Genomic DNA, 19,549 nt, shown 5'->3' with positions numbered 1-19,549 from the left:
AAATGTGGTTGAACATCAGAATCACCTGGGGAGCTTCTGAAGCAATAGATTTCTGGGTCCTATCTGAAAGTTTTAGTTGAGTCTGGGTTGGAGCTCAAGATCCTGGTGTCAGATGGAAAACACGTACCCAGCAGATTGGGAATCACTGGAGTAGTGAAATGCTGAGTGCCCTCCTCACCCAAGATCCTGGGATGCTAGAAGCCATGGGAGCCACCAAAGGAAGCTAGGATGTGCCCTGAAGAAGCATGCAATCGCTTAATAATAACAACGAAACCTTGCTCTGCGCCAAGCACCTGGGTGGCCCCAGAGACCCGCCCCCCCGCCCCGCCTCCTCCCAGGCCACCTCCTCCCAGCTCCAGCATCCCATCCTCCAGGACACCTTTCCCCACTCCCAGAGCTAGGGACCCCTCTTTGGGCTTGCCAATGACAAGGTTTGTATTTGTGGCATCTGAGCCACCCCAGGCTGTGATGGGGCTGGTGGCTCACTCAAGTCCGTGTGCCGGGCACCCGGGGCCTGGCCTGGGTGCTCACTGCACTCTTGCCGAGAGGCCCTTGCGCTGCTCCATGAAGGATGGGCAGAGGAGGTGGGGAGGAAAGCAACGGCGGCAGGAAGGAAGTAATCCAGGTCACCAGGTTGGGAGGAAACAGAACCTACAATTTCTCCCTGCCACTGTTCAGAAACGGCCTGGGCTATTTATAGCTCACAAGCCTTCTGCTTCTCGCATTTAAATGCGGGGCCAGGCACGGAATAAAATCCTGGGTAAGTCTGTCAGTTTTAAATTTATTTATTTATTTATCTTTTACAAGAACAAGAGCGAAAAGCAGGAACAGAAACGAACCGTGGCTATTAGGGTGAGCTGCCTTTGTGCTGTCCCTGGGCCGGCCTTGGCAAGTCTGTGGTCTACAGACGAATCATACGGTTCTAGACCTGATCCTAGAAATCAGAGTGTCCCTGTGGAGACCAGCCTGCGAAGGTCCTTTTAAGGTGATTTTTAAACAGTGGCTTCGGTTTACAAAAACACTACCACAGCATGACCCTGCCTTGGTTTAAACACACATTCTTGCACACACACATACACACACACGCACACGCGCACACAACTGGAGACAAACAGCCCCAATGGTTAAAACATCCTGCTTTTGGATGACAGAATCGGAGGCATCTTTATTTTCTTTTTGTGTGCTTTCTCTGCATGTTTCTCAAAATCTCCACCATGGGGACACATAGCACAGACTGAGGATGTTAGACCCAAGGAAACCGACCCTGCTGTTTGCTAGGTTGTGACCTTGGGGGGAGTCTGGGAATAGCAACAGGACTGAAGACTGTACAAGGTAACGCATGTAAAATCTTAGCACAGCAGCTGGAATGTGGTACGTGCTCGGAAATGTCAGCTAGTGTAACTGTACAAGTGTTTGTAACTAGTGAACGCACAATATTGTTTTAAAAAATTAAAATGACAAGTGGTGACTCTACCACTCCCAGTGTAGCAGGAGCCCCGTGAAAGGTCTGGGCCAGCCTGGGAGGGCTCAGAGGGCCAGGTCCCAAATCGTCCCAGCCAAAACCACAGCAAATGATTTTTCCACCTTTGCAGAGGATGGTGGCTGGGGGTGGGCAGTGAGTCCCGCCCCTCTCGGCAAGGGCCCAGGAGGCCTGAAGAGGACAACAGAGCTCTAGTCTCCAAGAAGGGCCAGGGCACTAGAGCCTTTCTTAACCACTCACTTCTTTTCTGGCCCCACATCCTCCTGAGGCACCTACCTTCCCTACCCTACCTCCCCAACCCCCAGACATCAAGAAACCACAGGAAGCTCCTCCCTGACTACACAGCCTGGTAAACAGCTTCTCACACCCCCTGTTCAATGGGGTCACCCAGTTATCTGCTCTGCTCCTCTCTCCTTCTCTGCTGAGGGAGGCCCCTGTCCTACCTTCAAGTACCCAGCACACTGGAGCAAGGATCAGTGAATATGTTGGCTGCATAAAGAATGCTTTCAAAAATCACAAAGGGCAGTGCAGAGCAGTGGTTAAGCTAACAGACTCACATGCCAGGCAGGCCTGTTTGACTTTACTACTGAATGACCTTGGGCCAAAGAAGAACCTAGCTTCTCTGAGCCTCAGTTTCCTCATCAGTACAATGGGTATGACAATTTTGCCACCTTCATATTCTGATGTTTCAATAGGATAATCCAGGTAAAGTGTTCAGAGTACCTGGCATGTATGAAAAAAAAATAAACATTTACCATCATGATGAGGGTGATTATTTTTTTAATGTTTATTTATTTTTGAAGAGAGAGAGACAGAGTGCAAGTGGGGAGTGAGGCAGAGAGAAAGAGAGACACAGAATCCGAAGCAGGCTCCAGGCTCTGAGCTGACAGCACAGAGCCCAAGGTGGGGCTCAAACCCACAAACTGTGAGAGATCATGACCTGAGCCGAAGTCAGATGCTCAACCAACTGAGCCACCCAAGCAACCCATGATGAGGATGATTATTAAAAATAAAAAATGAGGGGCTTCAGATCCTCTGTCCCCATGTCTCTGCCCCTCCCCTGCTTGTGTGCATGCTCTCTCTCGCTTAAAAAAAAATAAACTTTTTAAAAAATGTAAAATGACTTAATGATTATTTTGGGATCCCACAGTGTCAGCACTTTCCCTCTGGTCTTGCCCATGGCTCCTCTCTGGTTCAGGCTCGTGGGGCCCTGCAGACTACTGGATAAGCATCTACCTGCACAAAAATGCCCAACTGAGGCTGGGCCCAGGAGAGAAATACAGCGCATTTTCCCTTGCCAAGCAGGACACCCAGCTGGCACTGGAGAAGGAGGGGCCTTTTTCTAATTCATCCTTCCACAGGACATACCATTCCGTTTATTTTTTTAAGTTTATTTTTTATTTGGGCGGCGGGGAAGGGGGGGTGGTGCGCAGAGAGAGAGGGAGAGGGAGAATTCCAGGCAGGCTCTGTGCTGCCAGTGCAGAGCCTGATGTGGGGCTTGAACTCACAAACCATGAGATCATGACCTGAGCTGAAACCAAGAGTTGGACGCTTAGCCGACTGAGCCACCCAGGCGCCCCACCATTTCTTTATTTGATCACCCAGGGTGGGGGTGAGAGTGCCTTTCTCTAATATGCACAAAGGTACCTTGTAAGCCATGTGTACCACAAATGCGACTACGAAGAGAAGGGCCATCCCTGGGCGGTTCTCACTCTTGGTTCAGAGAATGACACAAAGAAAGGGCCCCTAAAATTGTGGGGCCCAGGGCAAGAGTACAATGGAGGCCCTCATACTTGCTCTAAATATTTAAAAGTTATAAATTAGGCTATTGAATAAAATATGTTCTATCCTTCTGTTCTGACAAATATACTTCCATAATGACCTTGAAGGCCAGCACAGGTTCAAATTTAGAATCCACAGTGTTCCATGGCTGAATATGGAATGAGGAGAGAGCGGGTCCTCAGCTGAAGCCTGCCTCTTCCCTTCAGTCCCACCCCCACATATCAAGGGGCCCACTTTGCACATCTGTGCTCTGTTCTCACTTCCACAAACAGCCACTTTGGAGCCACTTATCAGGACACCAGTGATGGGCAGAGTCTACCCTCGGGAGGATGGACCTAGGGAAGGGGTCTGCACAGACCCCATAAGGAGACTCAGGGCCATTTGGACAGAAAATTCAAGGGTCCCAAACACCTAGAATATGGCCTAGAAAGAGGGGCCCAGGGGGGCATATCCCCTTCATGCATAGACTCCCCATCCAGTGAGGAGGGCCACAGAGCTGCCTAGTAATGCTGCGGGCCCCAAACCAGGGCCCTGCTGGCCAGGTACAGAGGCAGTAGCCGTACAGCCCATGGTTCCACCAGCAGCCAGGTCCCCCACTCACCACACGTCATGAGATAAACCTGCACGGCCTGATACGGGTCCGTTCTTTGGGGGACTGTGGCCCGAGCTGTACCAAACCCTTTCAAAAATCAATGAATTTGTCAGCTACTTGGGGTGGGGGGTGGTGAGGTGAACATGAGGCTTCTGTCACCTTTTTTCTCAGGCAAGGCCCAGATTTAGGGGTTTAAATTTCTGGGGCAGCCCTGGGTATCTATCTGTAGGCCCTGTCCTACTTTGAGCTCTTTTTGGGCCTGGAGACATACAGACCCTATTCCCAATTCCTGGTCAGGGCTGGGGTTTCAGACAACCCTTCAAGTGCAACCATTACCCGAAACAGTGGTTTTCCTTTATTTTTTAATTTTAATTTTTTTTTTTAAAGACATAGACATCCACCTCTGGAGAGAAATTATGGGTTTCAAGAGTTCTTGACAAAGAGCTTCATTCCAGAAATGTAAAGCCAGCATTTTAAATTTGGTTCTTATTCACTGCTGGGAAGTATTAGAACGAAGATTACAAATTTAATAATGTAACACGGCAGGAATTGGCCCGGCCTCATCTCCAGGAGAGTAATTTGTTCCTGCCTTCAAACTGGCACTTCCCAGCCTCCCAGCATCACCAGACCAGCCTGGTGACACACTCCTGACTTTTTTGTGTCTTGCACTCTAGCCCACGCAGCCAGCCGAGACACCCGAAGATCATCATCACCATGGTCTGGGGATTCAATGCTGGAATGGTCAGACCCATTTGGGGAAAGTCACTATAACCAAAAGGAGTCATCCCAGGGCCTCTTGGCTCCCACCTGCAGCCAGACAAGTCCTTGCAAACCCCAGATTTGAGTCTGTGGCTTCCCTTGAAAAACCCAACTGGGACTCAACTGTCCGTAAGTCCAGGATTCTTGACTTTAAAGACCTAGTATGGTCTAGTCCTGCTACTTTGCCAACCACATGCTCCCTTCCCTGGGTTTTCAAAACACCACGTGCCCCTCCCACCACAGGGCCTTTGCACAGCTGCTAATAATAACATGAGCTAATATTTACAGAGCACTGTGTGTCACACACTATGCTAAGGGCTAAGGGCTTGACAGATGTCCTCTCATTAATTCTCATTCCTACCCTGAGAGGTAGGCAGTATAGCCAAGTGGTTAAGCTCAGATTTTAGAGTCACACAGCTGGATATGAATCCTGCCTCTGACTCTGATGAGCTGTGTGATCTTGGGCAATGTACTTAATCTCTCTGTGCCTGTTTCCTCACCAATTAAACAGGCATATTGATAGTATCTACCTCACAGGGTAGTTGTAAGGCTTGAATAAATGAATGGAGGTGAAGTGTCAGAATGTGATGGGCGCTGTGAGTAAATCATCACTATATTCTTCCCATTTTACAGAGAGGGAAGGAGAAGCACCATGTGATTAAATGACATGGTTAAGGTTACACAACTACCAGTGGGGATAGGTCTCCAGACTAAAGCTCTCAACTTTCACCACGACATATCCATTGTAGAAAATTTGGAAACTACAAAAAAAAAAAAAAAAAAAAGACCAAACTACCCATAATTCTGCCATGTTGTAGCAATTACAGTTAATATCTCCCATTTATGTGGCAAAGAGGAGAAAAGGGGAGACAGCCACACAGACTGAGAGAATCAAGGATTCGACCCCTTACTCCCTTAGCTGACTTCCAAGTCTGTCCTCTCTGCATATGGATGGCATCCTGTCTCGGGTCCTCCCTCCCCTACTTGGCCAACTCATCCCTCAGATCTCAGCTTAGCTGGCCCCTTCCTTGCACCCCCCAACCCAGGGCAGGTCAGTTCTCCCAGCCAGAGCCTTTCCCGGCACCCCCCACTTGTCCCGTACGGCACTTACCACAGTAGTGGACAAATTATTAGTTATTCCTTTGGGTAATCTAATGCCTAGCCCCTCCCCCCACCAGACAGTAAACTCCATGAGAGTTTAAGGGACAGATTAAGACTGGGTTTTTCTTGGGTCATCAGCACCTAGGACAGGGCCTTGCCAACAGCAACTACTGGCAGAAAAGAGGGAGAAACGGAGGTGGTAGGGAGCATAGGAGGGAGGGGGGGTGGGTGGGATTCAGCTCCACCTTTCCCAAATCAATGCCCCTGAGGTGGGATACAGACAGGGAATCACACAGTCCTTGATCCGGAGGAGCTCTTGGTGTGGCAGTGGAAAAATGACAGAAACCACATTCTGCAACCGCCTGTGAGAGAGAAAAGTGCTGTGATTGCCCAGGAGGAGTGATCAACTCCCTGTGAGAAAAGGGAAGTGTACTTCCTGGAGGCGGTGGCATTGGAGCCCTGAAGGAGGAGGGGGAAGGCATCCCAGAAAAGGAAACTGCTGAAGCAGAGGCATGGAGGTAGAAAGCGCAAACTAGACTGCCAAGAATGGAGGAGCCAGTCTTTGCCTAAAAGTAACAAATGGCTGGAAAGCCTGGAAATAAGAAGTTAAAAAATAATCTGCCCCCCCCCCCCAAAATGTGTTTTCCTGTTCATTCTGCCATTCTCTTTCCAGTGCACTCTTCCAAACACAGCCATCCCCCAAAACTGGCATAAGCGATGTTGTTGGTCCCCTGTCCTGGACCTTCACTACCGTCAGTGACCACTGGCCTGACTTCCTGTTGCCAGAACCTAGACTTCGACCTGCGGCAGGCGGGAAAGGACAGCAACAAATACTCCCCAGCCCAACCCCCACGGCCTTCAACCACTGACGGACAGGAATTGCTGTATACATACCCCAGCTCCCTCACCCCTGGGTGGGCTAACCGGGGTGCCTGTTCTACTCCAGGGGTCTGCAAACTACCACCCGGGAGTTAAATTAGCTCACTGCGTATTGTTGTAAATAAAGTTTTATTAGAACACAGCCTCACTCATCCATTTACATATTCTCTCTGGCTGCTTTCGAGCTCCAACTGTGTAACAGCAGTGGTAAGAGACACCTTATGGTCCACAAAGACGAAAATAACCACTGTCTGTCCCTTTATACAATCTTCCAGAAGCCCCCAGCAAGATTTAACCCTGCTTGCCCTCAGTCAGGGGCTGATATCACTTCATTCCCTAACTCACTTTCTCTCACACCTCTCCTGACGTTTTCAGTGACCACCTCTGTGAACCACACAAACCGTGTACAATTGCTACGCGACCGTTTGACTCCTAAAAATGGCAATTTCATGCGGTCCATCCTAATACTTATTCAAAGCCTTGTTTCAGGAACTGCTTCTGGGGGAACCCAAACCTGGACAGCAGGGGGTCACGGTGCCCATTTGCAGGCCTTAATTTGAGACTATTCCCTGCACACACACTGCAGAGGTCAGCTCTGGTTTCGAACTCCCCACCCCCACCCCAGTCAAAACCTTGCCAAGTCCTTGCTATGTGCAGTATTATTAGAATACCTTCAGGGTTACCTGTGGCTTACAGCCATGGACTTGTTCATCCAAAGAGGAAAGCAAGGCTCAAAGAGGAGCCCATGGTCATTCAATTGGCAAACTGGCAGAAATGGGGTCTCAAATCCAGGGCTAATTCCATGACAAATCAGCTATCCCTTAACCCTCCTCTTCAGGCAGCCTATTGGGGCCTTTGCCCACCTCTCTGGAAACAGGGTCAATTTTCCAAGAGGATCAGGTGAATTCAAACAGGCAAAAATGTTCTGTCAAACCCAAAGGGCTTGAACATCAAGACAGACACCCTTCAGAGAGGCACTTAGAAGCCCACTAAGAAGCATGAAACATACAAATACGTTCATGAAAAAAATGAAATGCAGTACAGAATGTTGGAAAAGACCGTAAGTGATGGAGGCAGACCTGGATTTGAAGCCCTGTCCTACCCTTCGCTAGCTGTGTGACTGTGGCCAAGTCAAGAGTCCATCCAGATCCTTGATTGTTCCAGCCCACCTACCATGATCATCGTACACACCTTGTGGGGCTGTGGAGAGGATGACCTGAATTAGGGGTGGACACTGCTCAGCCGGAAGTTTCCAGACGGTCAGCGGGGGATCCAGCCTAGCCAGATCGCCTTCACCAAGCAGGACGGCCATCCCATAGCTTCTGTGAGTAGCTGCAGGTCCTGGCTCACAGCTGCCCCTTCTTTGGAGAACTGCCCTTAGCTAATGGGAGCTGCCTTGCCCCAAGAGTTATGTCCTGACCTTTGGGGACTGCCCACAGCCAATGACCGACTGATATGGGAGTGCAGGAGGCCGGTCAACTCTGCAATGCCACCTGCTCCCTAGAGCTTCCCGCAAATCAGGCTGAGGCTAGCCCACAGCTGAGTGCCCACCTTTAGCTGCCTCTTTTCCTGCCCATCGTGCATCCCTCTTATAGGCCTCCCCTGAAAGGACTGCACAGCACATCACCTGCACAAGAGCCCAAGTCTCAGGCTCAGCAACAGGAAGGAAGAGCTCTTCCCTCCCCTGCATTCTTTTCAACTTGAAGACTCCTGGGAGGAGCCTAAGAACACTCCGCATGCTCATTTCTCCGGAGCTAGTGGCACCCACTTGATTCCCAACAGGGCCAAACTTCCTGGTGTGGGGGTCCCTCTCCCAGAACTGAGCACACCCAACAGAGGCTGGGCAGAAGTGGCAGATTCCGGGGTCCAGATGGCTTGGGATGGGTTGGTCCTGGCCTGGGGCCCAGAGGCGCCTGGTTCAGTCTTGATGTTGGGCCCAGGCAGATGAAAGATGTTTCTTGAGACATTTGCTGAGGAACTAATTAATTTCCATTACAGGCCCCAATTAGTGACACATCCTCCCACCCACTTCCCAGGCAACTCCAGGCAGCAATTCCCAGGGACATTGAGTGTTGGAGATGCAGGGTGAGGACTTAAAGCTTCAGGTGCAGACAGGGTCCACAGTGGCCACTTGGGGCACCTCACAGGAGAGGAAAAGGCCCTGGCTAGGAATCCAAAAACATCAGCTCTATTCCTGGCTTTGCCACAGACCTGCTGTGAGGCTTTGGCCAAACCAGGCGATCCTTCTCTGGGCCTCAGTGAAGACGAGCAGATGACCTCAGAGAGACTCCCAGCTTGGAGGCTCCAAGATAGTAATAGCTTACACTCTTGACACACTTTTGCTGTGTGTGGGCTCTCTACAAAGCACTTTACAAATACTTACTCATTTGATCCTCATCATACCTTCAGGGAAGGGAGGAGCTATTATTAACCCCTTTTTATGGTTAAGGAAACTGAGGCTCAGAGAAGTTAAGTAACTTGCTCAAGGTCACACAGCCAATAAGCAGCAAAGCCAGTATTCAGACCCAGGCCATCTGGCTGCAGAGTCTGCATCATAAACCCCACCAAGCTACACTGCCTAGTCTGACTACTCTCAAACCTTCACAGTGCCTGACGCAGAGCTAACCACCACCATAAGTGCTTAATAAGAATCCGCTAACTGGATGGGGCGCCTGGGGGGCTCAGTCGGTTAAGCGTCTGACTTCAGCTGAGGTCACGATCTCACGGTTTGTGAGTTTGAGCCCCACTTCAGGCTCTGTGCAGACAGTTCAGAGCCTGGATCCTGCTTCAGATTCTGTGTCTCCCTCTCTCTCTGCCCGCCTCCCCCCCCCCCACCCAAGCTTGTGCTCTGTGTGTGTCTCTCTCTCAAAAATAAATAAACATTTAAAAAAAGATAAGAATCTGCTAACTGGAAAATAAAGAAGAAGCTGGCAGCCTAAAAGACCGCAATGGTATTAGGAGTAGGACTGGGTGGCTGAGGTGGGAGCCCAGCTTCCTTGGGTGCCATTGGTGAGGTCTGGCTTTTTCACTGTAACAAATCATCGGTAACAGCAGAAAGAGCTGGAAACAGTGTTTGTCCTGGGGACGGGGCAGGAGAGTCAGAAGATGGAGACATCCAGGACAGTTTTCATTGGATACTTTGCGTGCTTTTAAAATGCTGCACCACTGGGGCGCCTGGGTGGCTCAGTCGGTTAAGCGGCCGACTTCGGCTCAGGTCATGATCTCACGGTCCGTGAGTTCGAGCCCCGCGTCGGGCTCTGTGCTGACCGCTCAGAGCCTGGAGCCTGCTTCAGATTCTGTGTCTCCCTCTCTCTCTGACCCTCCCCCCATTCATGTTCTGTCTCTCTCTGTCTCGAAAATAAATGAACGTTAAAATGCTGCACCATCTAGGGGCGCCTGGGTGGCTCAGTCAGTTAAGCAGCTGACTCGGTTTCGGCTCATGTCAAGATCTCGCGGTTTGTGAGTTTGAGTCCCACATTGGGCTCTGTGCTGACAGCTCAGAGCCTGCTTGCGATTCTTTTTCTGCCTCTCTCCGCCCCTCCAGCACTGACTCACTCTCTCTCTCTCTCTCTCTCTCTGAAAAATAAACAAAAACAATTTTTAATGCCGCACCATCTGCATTTATTGCCTACTCCAAATAGCACTTAATCTTTTCAAAATTATTCAATGACCAATCAGCCAAGGACCAGCTAGAGAGAAATGGTGCCAGGTGGGATACTCTGGGGATAAAAATGACCACAGAGGGGCTGAGCAGGGTCGGAATGCAAAGGAGGAGATGGGGGGCGGGGAGGATCTGGACAAGTGTCCTCTGTTTTCTGGAAGACTCTGGTTGTGCCTAAACAGACCCTCCTTCTGCAGATGGGCATTCTGAGGCCCAAAAGACAAAGGGAAGTGGTTGTAGAAGATGCTGAAATTCAGCGGCTGAACGGAGACCTCTTCCCTGATTCCTCGTGCAGCCTCTTGGGCTCCACTCAGCACACAGCGAACGCCGGCAAACCAGAGCAGAGCCACGAGTCCAGACCCCGGGTGTGAAACCCCACCCCCCCCCATCCCGCCCACCCGTCCTGCACCTAGGCAGTCTACCGTAGCTGGAAAGGCAGTAGCTTCCATCTCCCGGATGCCCTATGGGTAGTACGTACATTACCTCTAAGTCTCACAAGGTAGGAGTTATTCACTCCATTTTGCAAAAGATGAGGCTGCACGTAAGAGTTACATATCGTAGTCAAGAGACACAGCCGGTACATGGCAGAGACTCAAAGCCAAAGCCCGTCCTCCTTTCCGTCCCTGAGCCCCCTCTCCCGGAGACTCCTTCCCATCAGTTTCAGACAAGTCCCACCTGGAAACTATTTGTAAATGCCTTGGTCTTCAGACTCCGAGTTTTATGGGACTGGGTGGGAATCTTATCACATCATAAGGTTTGTCCCCCACTACCTCCAACCTGAGCTAAATCTCAACCTTCCTTAGAAAATTACCAGAGACCCTTTTCTTAGACACATCTAAATTAACTGACTCAGTAAATTCCCTTAGTAGCATTTCCCAGCATTTTGCCCCTCAACATCGATGATTCCTTTGATTTACTTTTTCCCAGCAGAGGCTTGTCCTCAAATGAACCTGCCGGTTTTAAGACATAGCCCTGCCTTTCTCCAATTCAGGAAAGGGACTGTGTCCTGTTCCCTCTGGTAAAGGCACTAGACTTGAACCCCTCAGAATCCCCAGAACTGAATCCAATATCCCGCAAAAGGGTATTAAGGCCCAATGTGCTATTCACATTGACTCATTTATCATTTATACAGATGACTTCCAAAAGGATTTATGGGGTCCCACACGTTAAACCGGTACAAAGCAGGGCAGCATCTGAGGCTCATTTGATCTGAGACCATGTGCTGGAGACAGGAACGCCCGAAGACTACTCCCAGCTACTGAATTTGGTACCCAATGTCCCAGCATCTAAGACACAGGTAGCCAGGAGACATCCTATGTTAAGAACCCTTCACTTCTCTCCAGCTTTTTTCTCTAACCCAGTAGTTCCCAAGGCAGGGTCCCTGGACTAGCAGCTTTGGTATCAGCATCATCTGGGAACTTGGTAGAAATGAAGAGTCTCAGCTTCTACTCCAGGCTGAATGAGACACACTGGGGCGGCACCCAGCAATCTGAGTTTTAACAAGCCCCTTAGGTGACTGTGACCCACTGAAACGGACAGGAATAGCCACAACTGCAGCAGCTACCCCTAAGAGAGCATCTACTATGCGCTCAGCATGGAACACACAATCTCATTCATCCCTATAACCGAGGAAACCTTCATTCCACATGCCCATTCTGGACTAGGTGCATCCTGGGCATCACACCACTTATTCCTCATGATGACCCTTTGAAGAACTTACTATTCCCCCATTGTACAGATGAGGAAATGGAGCCCTAGAGAGCTGAAGGCACTTGCCCAAAGTCACACAATTTAGAAGTGGCAGAAGCAGGATGAAAATTCAGGTCTGTTGGATTCCAAAGCCACGTTCTCTCTGTCGCAAAACAGAAGCTCCCTGGGGTCTTTCACAGCTACATCAGCCTGAGGAGCTACGAAGCTGGGTCAGGTAAGACTCAAGGAGGGGAGGTGGGCGTGCAAGGGAGGGCGGAGCAGGAGCCCTGCCCAGACTCAGCTACAATGTGAAATGAAGCCAGGCGGTGCATTTAAAGGCACAGCCACCTATGTCTAAGGGATACAATAGACAGGGATTCAGGAGGCATGAGTTCTTGGCTTCTCTCTCTGACTTTACACAGATGGAGGCCTTTTCTCTTCCCCCTCTGGACCCGGTTTCCCCACCTGATACTCTTTACGGTCTGCAAGGTTGAGCGATCTGCCCCCAGCTTACTTCTCTGACCTTGTGTCCCCTCATCCATTCTATGAAACCACACTTTTTGTTCCATAAACACCCAAGCTCACATTGACCTCAGGGCCTTTGCACCAGTGGTTGTCTCTGCCTAGATCACTCTACGCTCTCAGATTCCCACTGCTGGCTCTTCATCATTTAGGCCTCAGCTCAAATGTCACTTCCTCGGTGAGTCTTCCCTGACTACCTTACTTATTGTTACCTTCTATCCCATCAGTTTTATTTTCATTTCACTTAACACAATCTGAAATTACTTATATTTTAATTGCTTCCTGTTTATTGTCTGTTTCCCCCACCCCAGAACATAACTCCATGAGAGCAGAAACCATGTCTGCCTTGTTCCCTCATATGTCCTCAGCACTTAGAATACTGTTTGGCACTGAGCAGCTAGTTAAATATTAGTTGAATAAGTAAATGCCAAAGAAGAAAACCTGGACTCAGAGGCCAGAGCCCTGGATCTGGAACATGTGACTCTGGCAAGCCATTCTGCCTCTCTGAGCCTCAGTTTCCTTCCCTGCCTAATGAGGGAAGGACTAGATGCTCTCCAAGGTTCCTTCTAAGAGTGCCAGTCTTGGGAGGCCAGGCCTAGAAGCCACCCAGCTGGTCCATCCAGAAGCAGCAGCTGGCCGGGGTCCTGCAGCAGCTGCCCCCTCCTCACCCCCACCAGGTCCCTACCCAGGCACGCAGTCACCTCACTCCCCCATCGCAGAAACTGTTAATGAAGTGCGCACTGCTAAATGCAGTTACAATTACGGGGGCTAAGAATAAGGCACTGACATCAGCCACGTCAGTTTCCGAGTGAATCAGAAAGGGAGGAGGGAGGAAGGAGAAAGGGGAGGGGGGATGGCGCTCTAGAGCTGTCAAGTAGAAATAGCACAGCGTTAAATATAATCCAGCACTGGCCTACATCGGTCTGGAGAGGCAGGTGACGGCTCGGCCCCCAGGGCCAGGGCAGACAACTGGATTCTTCAAGGAGGCCAGGCACAGCCCCGTGATGGGGATCATCCAGGAAATGATGGCCAGAAAGGCAATCCAGTGGACTGGGGTGGAATGGCAGATGCTGGAGGGGCATATCTGAATCTGAACAAGACTCCACACCCCAGCCTCTGTCACTTGCTGTTTTGTTAGCACGAGCACAGCCCCCAGGGCATACACAGCCCTCTCCCACCTGGAATCTCATTTCATGCCAAGAGGCAGAGGGTGGCCTCTGGAGTCAAACACATCTCAGTTTGTGAATCACCACTGTGCAACCCAAGAAAGTCATTAAACTACTCTAAGCCGCTTGGCTTTTCCCCATCAGCAAAATGGGTACATCTGTAACAGTAGCTACCGTTCTGGTTGCTATAGAATTCGGTAAGATCAGGGAAAGCACGGAGCACAGCCAAGCAAGACTTTCAATCATTTTATTTTTATAACCCTAAGAGATGCTAGACAGGATATTTAACCCTTTTTCCAGAAGAGGAAACCGAGGCTCAGGAAGGTTAAAGGACCTGCCTGAGGCCCCAGAACCATAGTGGAGTCCAATGCTAGCCCCATGGAGTAACTGGTAGGGGAGACAGTGGATTGCAATGTGGTCACTCCAGGTGACTGGCGGGGGGGGGGGGTGCTGCACTGGAGATCTGACAGTAAGACGGGGGTGACAGTAAGACAGGGAGATTGCAAGTAGCCCTGGAACAGGGTGGGGGGCACAGGTTACAGCGCAGGACGTGTTTGCACCCTTTTGAGCGCATCACCCAGACTGGCGCCTCTCCAACAATTCTTAAAAGAAACGCTGAAGCGATGGTTGTCAAAGCCAAAATGAAAAGACGGTAGAGGAGGCAAAGTAAAAGGCCCAGAGCCTGGAGAGGTCAGCTGACACGGAGGCGCTCTCACACTCCCGCTCTCCTCCACACCTCCGCCCCGCCCTCACTCAGCCTGCCAGGAGGACGGGTGGGGAGGGAGGCAGAGCGCCACCTGCAGAGGGAGCCGAGGTGGATGGAGCCCTTCTTCCCGCTTCCCGCTTCCCGCTTCCCACCAAACAGAACCAGACAGGCCTCGGGCAACTGCAAACTCAAGGAAGCAGGAGCCATGAGTCTGGCTGCTTGGGGACAGGGAAGGGGGGTGTCTGAGGGAGAGGGATTTAAGGAAAGAGCTCTCAAGGCATCAAGGCAGTTCTGCAGGGCAATGATCTGGGTAGTGGGGGAAGGAGTGAATCCCCATGCACCCGATTCTTCTGAGATGCTTCTTTCAGGATAATTTGACTCAGATAAAGTAGTTTGGGTCCATACTCTCACCCCACCCTGTGACATGAACCATGGAAAAAATTGGTTCAATTCTTTACCAGGCCTCAGTTACCCAAATCTGTAAGAGTTCTGCACAACTCCCCAAACATACAGAAGATTACAGCACTTGGTGGTAAATTGAGGGAGGGGACTGAGGGGGACAGAAAGTGGCCTGCCCTAGAAAAAAGGGTGGGAATGGAGGCTTCAAAACCTCAGCCTCACACCTCAAGTGGATCTGATCCCGAAGGATATTTTAAGGCCTCTCCCTCACCTTTCCCCCTTATCCACTCAGTCCTAGTCCTGCTCTGAGGCTGAAGCACTGTGTTCCCACCCACCAACTCAGCGGGAAGGGGTGGGACAGCAGGACGTTTTGTTTCTCAGAGAAAGCTCAGGTCAAATTTCAAGGACAAAAGTTAGCACTTGGTCTGGGAAAGAAAACTCTGCCAAATGGAGTAGATTGGGGGTGGGGAAGGAGGTCCAGTGCTGTCCTTCCAGGTGCCTGGGGTGGGGGCAAGAATGAGAGCTCTAACTCCCCCTGCCGGGATCTGTCTGGCAGGATATAGGCATCTCCGCCCCACAATCCAGGAGAAGAAACTCAGACAAACCCCTCTATTTCCCCCTCTCCAAAAACAACGGGAGTGGGCTTTGGTCCTAGTTTGTGGGACCCATCCACCATGCCGCCCCACCCACCAGATTTGGCCTGAGCGGAAGAAGGCGGTGCAGTGAAGGGCTTTGCAGCCCAGAGATGTGGCCCTAACCGCTAAGCGAGGGACTGGTAGCCGGCCCGGTGTTGCCATGGCAACTTTCTCCAGTGCTGGATCGAAGCATCCTATGGGCAAATCAGAGCTGGCTGCTCCCGCTTCTCCGCCCTTCTCCCAGGCCAGGGAGAATTGGATGCCGAAACCACTTGGTCAGACTCAGGGACACCATCCTCAATTCCAGACCCTGATGTTAACAACCGCCTTTGGTATTTGTTGTAAAGTGGAGATACCCTTACTCCCCAGCAGTGCCCCAATGCACCGCAGCAAGGCTAAGACAATAGATGTGAAGAAAATTAACTGTTAAGGAAGAACAGGGAAACAGGGAGCTGGACTGCTCCCCACCCTCTTGTTCCACAAGCAAGTCCCCCAAATCCCCATCTTTAAACCGCTGCCAAGAAAGAGGGCCCAACTCTGCCTTAATAGCTTTCACAATGCAATTAAATTAGCTTACAAAAATTATGAAAGCTAACATTTTGAAAATCCCACAGATGCTAGTTTACAGTCATGCTCAGAAACAAATCTTATTTGATAATTTGATAATAGCTAACAGGTAATGCGAGCCTACCCGGTGCCAGATACCGTACTAAGCCCTTTGCATGGCAAAAACAATGTAATAATCAAAAGCACAGATATTTTAGTCAGATTGCTCAAGTTCAAATCCTAACTCCCTCACTTCTTGGCTGAGTGACCTTGAACAAATACTCTCTGTGCCTCAGTTTTCTTATCTGAAAATGGGGATGTTAAATGTTAATTTTATAGGGTTGCTATGACAAAAGAATTAAAATAATATATTTAAAATGTGTAGGAGGATGCCTATCAAAAGGTAATAATTTAAAAACTGTTGACCCTATGCAGTCCACACTATTACTTTCTCCCTCATTCAGATGAAAAAGCTGAGGTCATGTACCTAACTCCCCAATTACAAACCCAGAGCCAGCGAGGCTGAGCAATGAAGATATGTACAGGAAAATGCCCCCCAGTCCATGTCTCTCTAAAGCCCCCAGCATCTTTGGAAAAGGGACAAAAGCAGCATAAGAAATGAGTTCAGAGTGCAAGGTTGGGGCAGAGATGCTCCTTGGGAAGAATTCTAGGAATCTACAATGACCGGCATCCTGAGCTTTAGGGTGGCTAGAACAGGGTGGGAGGAAGGAGCAGCTTCCTATGCTCACAAAATGTCCAAGTCTCCCAAGCCCGATGCAGGAAAGTACTCTGGCCCAGTTAAGACTCCTCACACAGTTTCTCAGGAAACCAGCTGAAGGTGCAGGTGAACCCTGAAGATGGCTCTGGCTCAACCTGGGTGATGGACACGATGCATTCAATAGGATTTGGAAGCAGCATCAAAGAGGAGGCATCTAGATGAGCCAGAAGCCATCAGGGACACACCTCTAAGCCATCAGACAGCCCTGCATTCATGGGCCAGGGGAGGAGGGATCAGGGCAGTGGAAGGCAGAGGGAAGCCAGTTCTGATAGCCCTCCTACTGAAGCAGTCTCTGTCTAGCAGGTGATAGATTATTCAAACTGCTTTTAGAAATTAGTTCAGCACGGTGCTGTTCTAAAAGAATAAATCCAAAAGGCTTTTTTTAGGAGAAAATTAATGACTTTGAGAAGAACAAGAGAAATTAAGCACCAAGACAATGTTTCCTACTTCCGATTTTTACCAGACACTCATTAGTCTTGCGGAAATGAAACTTGACTTTCTCCCTCCCCCTCCCAAACTCAAAAGCATCCCTTAAGATGAGCAGACAATGAGCACAAGATGCCCAAACCAAACTCCTGGCTGGCAGCCGTTCCCTGGGGCCTCCTCACCTGGGAACCATTTTCTACACAGTGAGATTTAGTTTTTTAAAAAATCCTCTTTCAGACAGAGGGCTAGTAGTTTACTGGAAAGAGAACTGGAAACCTGATTTTAGTCTCAGCTCTATGCCTACCTCATTGGATGACCTTGGGTTACACACACACACACACACACACACACACACACACACACTCATCCACTTGAGCTCCAAAAGGGGTTGGACAGGATGATTTCTAGGTCTCTTCCGAGTCCAAGACAAGGATTTGAAGAAACTTGCTGGAAAAAACATCAGGTAGGATCTTTTTTTTAAAAAATCTCTATTATAAATCAAGGACTCTATTCTGACTTAAGTGAAATCGGAACAACTTGCGCAACCAGCAATAATAACCAAGGCGTCTGACCCATGACGTGGGATACGACTTAGGAGAAAAACCTAACTGTCCCTGCCATTGTCCCTGTCCCTGCACCTCCAAACCCATGCTCCTGCCCAACCTGCTTCTTGAGACCAGGTAGCCTATTGAACTTCAGGAGAGTCCTTGACCATTAAGTGAAAGGTGGAAGCATCATCTCACTTCTGCTGGTGGGGATCCCTCTCCCAGCCCTCATGCTAACCTGATTTCCTCCAGTGGAGGCCACTGTGTTGCACAGCCCCTCCATACCTCCTTACCTGGCCAGAATAATGACCTCCCTCAGCTACATCAAGGGATAAGTTAACCCTCTGAGCCTCGGTTATTTTTTTCCATAAAATGGTGATTCTGTACAATGGCTTTGCAGTAACGGTATTTACCCTACTCCCAACTCTAGGTCTGTGGGGAATCTGTCTCACCCCCCCCCCCCCCATCCATTCACTTGGCCAACAAATTCTTCTGGAGAACCTTTTCTCCACCTGCCTCTTGCTCCAGCAGGAGGACATGAGCACCCATTACCCACGGCTCCATCCCATGTCTCACCAGATAACTCGGTGACCAGACAAGGGTCTCTGCAGGCAGGGAGTCTTAAGCAGGACCCATAAACTCCCTAACACTGCAGACAAAATTTTGAGGATGGTTCGTATGTGTATTTTTTGAAGAGACAGTTCATATTTTCGTCAGGTTCTCCAAAGTGTCCGTGAAACCATTTTGCTACTCCCCACCACCTACACCCCTCTCGTTTTTGTCCTCTCGCTGAACTCACTCTCAGATGTTCAGCTTCTGTTACCTCAGATTTTCAGAAAACATTTTTAACTGCACCCCGTGTCTGAGGGACTGCCATCCCATTTCACAGATGGGGATATGGAGGCTAGGAGTGACATGACTTGCCCAAGGTCACAGCTAATAAGCTGAGAAGCAAGACTGGAACCTGATGCTGACTCCCAATCTGGCACTCTTTGGGGAACTCTCACCCAAGCCCTCTAGTTGCCCCACCTGTTGGTGGATTCGATACTTCACCGCGGAAACAGATCCGGAGCCCTCACGTTCCCTCTTCCCGATCCCAGGGCCCCAAAGAGCAGGTTTCCCTACATTTCCCCGCCCCTCGGGCTCTGGCTGAGGCTGCGCGCAGGCCCGGGAGCGCGAGGTTCGGGCCGCCAGATGGTGACCGGGTTCAGCCCACCCAAAGGGGCTACTCCAGGGACAAGAGCACCCAGGGGCCGGGCACACTCCGGAGGGTGCGCAGGTGAGGAGTTGGCGCCGCCCTACGTCTCCTTCCAGGACGAGCGGGGAGGAAAGGCCGCACCCGGCCAGTCTTCCCGCGGCCCGCCCCAGTCTGATAGGAACCAGGAGTCCGGAGCCCCAGCTTCTGGGGGAAGAAGAGGAGAGACAAACGGGGACGCTCAAGGCCTTGGGCGCAGGGCGGGAGTCTTGGCCAGGGAGCCTCTGGATGCAGGCAAGACAAAGATGGAGAAGTAAGGTCTGCGCGCCACCTCCAACGGCGGGGGGCGCGTCAGAGCCCCAGGGGTGAGGCTGCCAAAGCCCCGGGGCTCGAGGAGTGGGCACCACACGCGGGAGGCTCAGGGAGGGCGGCAGGTCGGATCCAGGGACAAGACAGGGGGCACCCGGCAGGCTCGGGTGAGTAAACAGAGCTGGTCCGGGCGACCCCACGGGCCCACCTGCGGGAAAGGGGTGAATGCAGAGGAGCTCGGGGTCCCTGGGGACGGCTGGAGGCTAGAAGGCACCGCAGCTCTAGACCTTGAGGCCTCGTGGGTGGGGGCGTATCCCGAGCGGGACTGCCAATGGGGTGGAGAGAGTGGCCCCCTCTTAGGGCGCACCCGGTCGGGCAG

At 50.7% G+C, this 19,549-nt stretch overlaps 1 protein-coding gene across 2 annotated transcripts in view; it reads right to left on the bottom strand.

Annotated features, from left to right (window-relative positions):
• Positions 1-19,549, bottom strand: part of RIMS4 (regulating synaptic membrane exocytosis 4) — a 63,994-nt gene that overhangs the window by 44,155 nt on the left and 290 nt on the right. The gene's annotated exons all lie outside the window — the stretch shown is intronic.

Source organism: Felis catus, chromosome A3, assembly GCF_018350175.1.
Source record: "Felis catus isolate Fca126 chromosome A3, F.catus_Fca126_mat1.0, whole genome shotgun sequence".
In the NCBI taxonomy this organism is placed as follows: Eukaryota; Metazoa; Chordata; class Mammalia; order Carnivora; family Felidae; genus Felis; species Felis catus.
The sequence above is the reverse complement of the archived record's forward strand: the minus strand, read 5'-3'. Positions and strand labels throughout refer to the sequence as shown.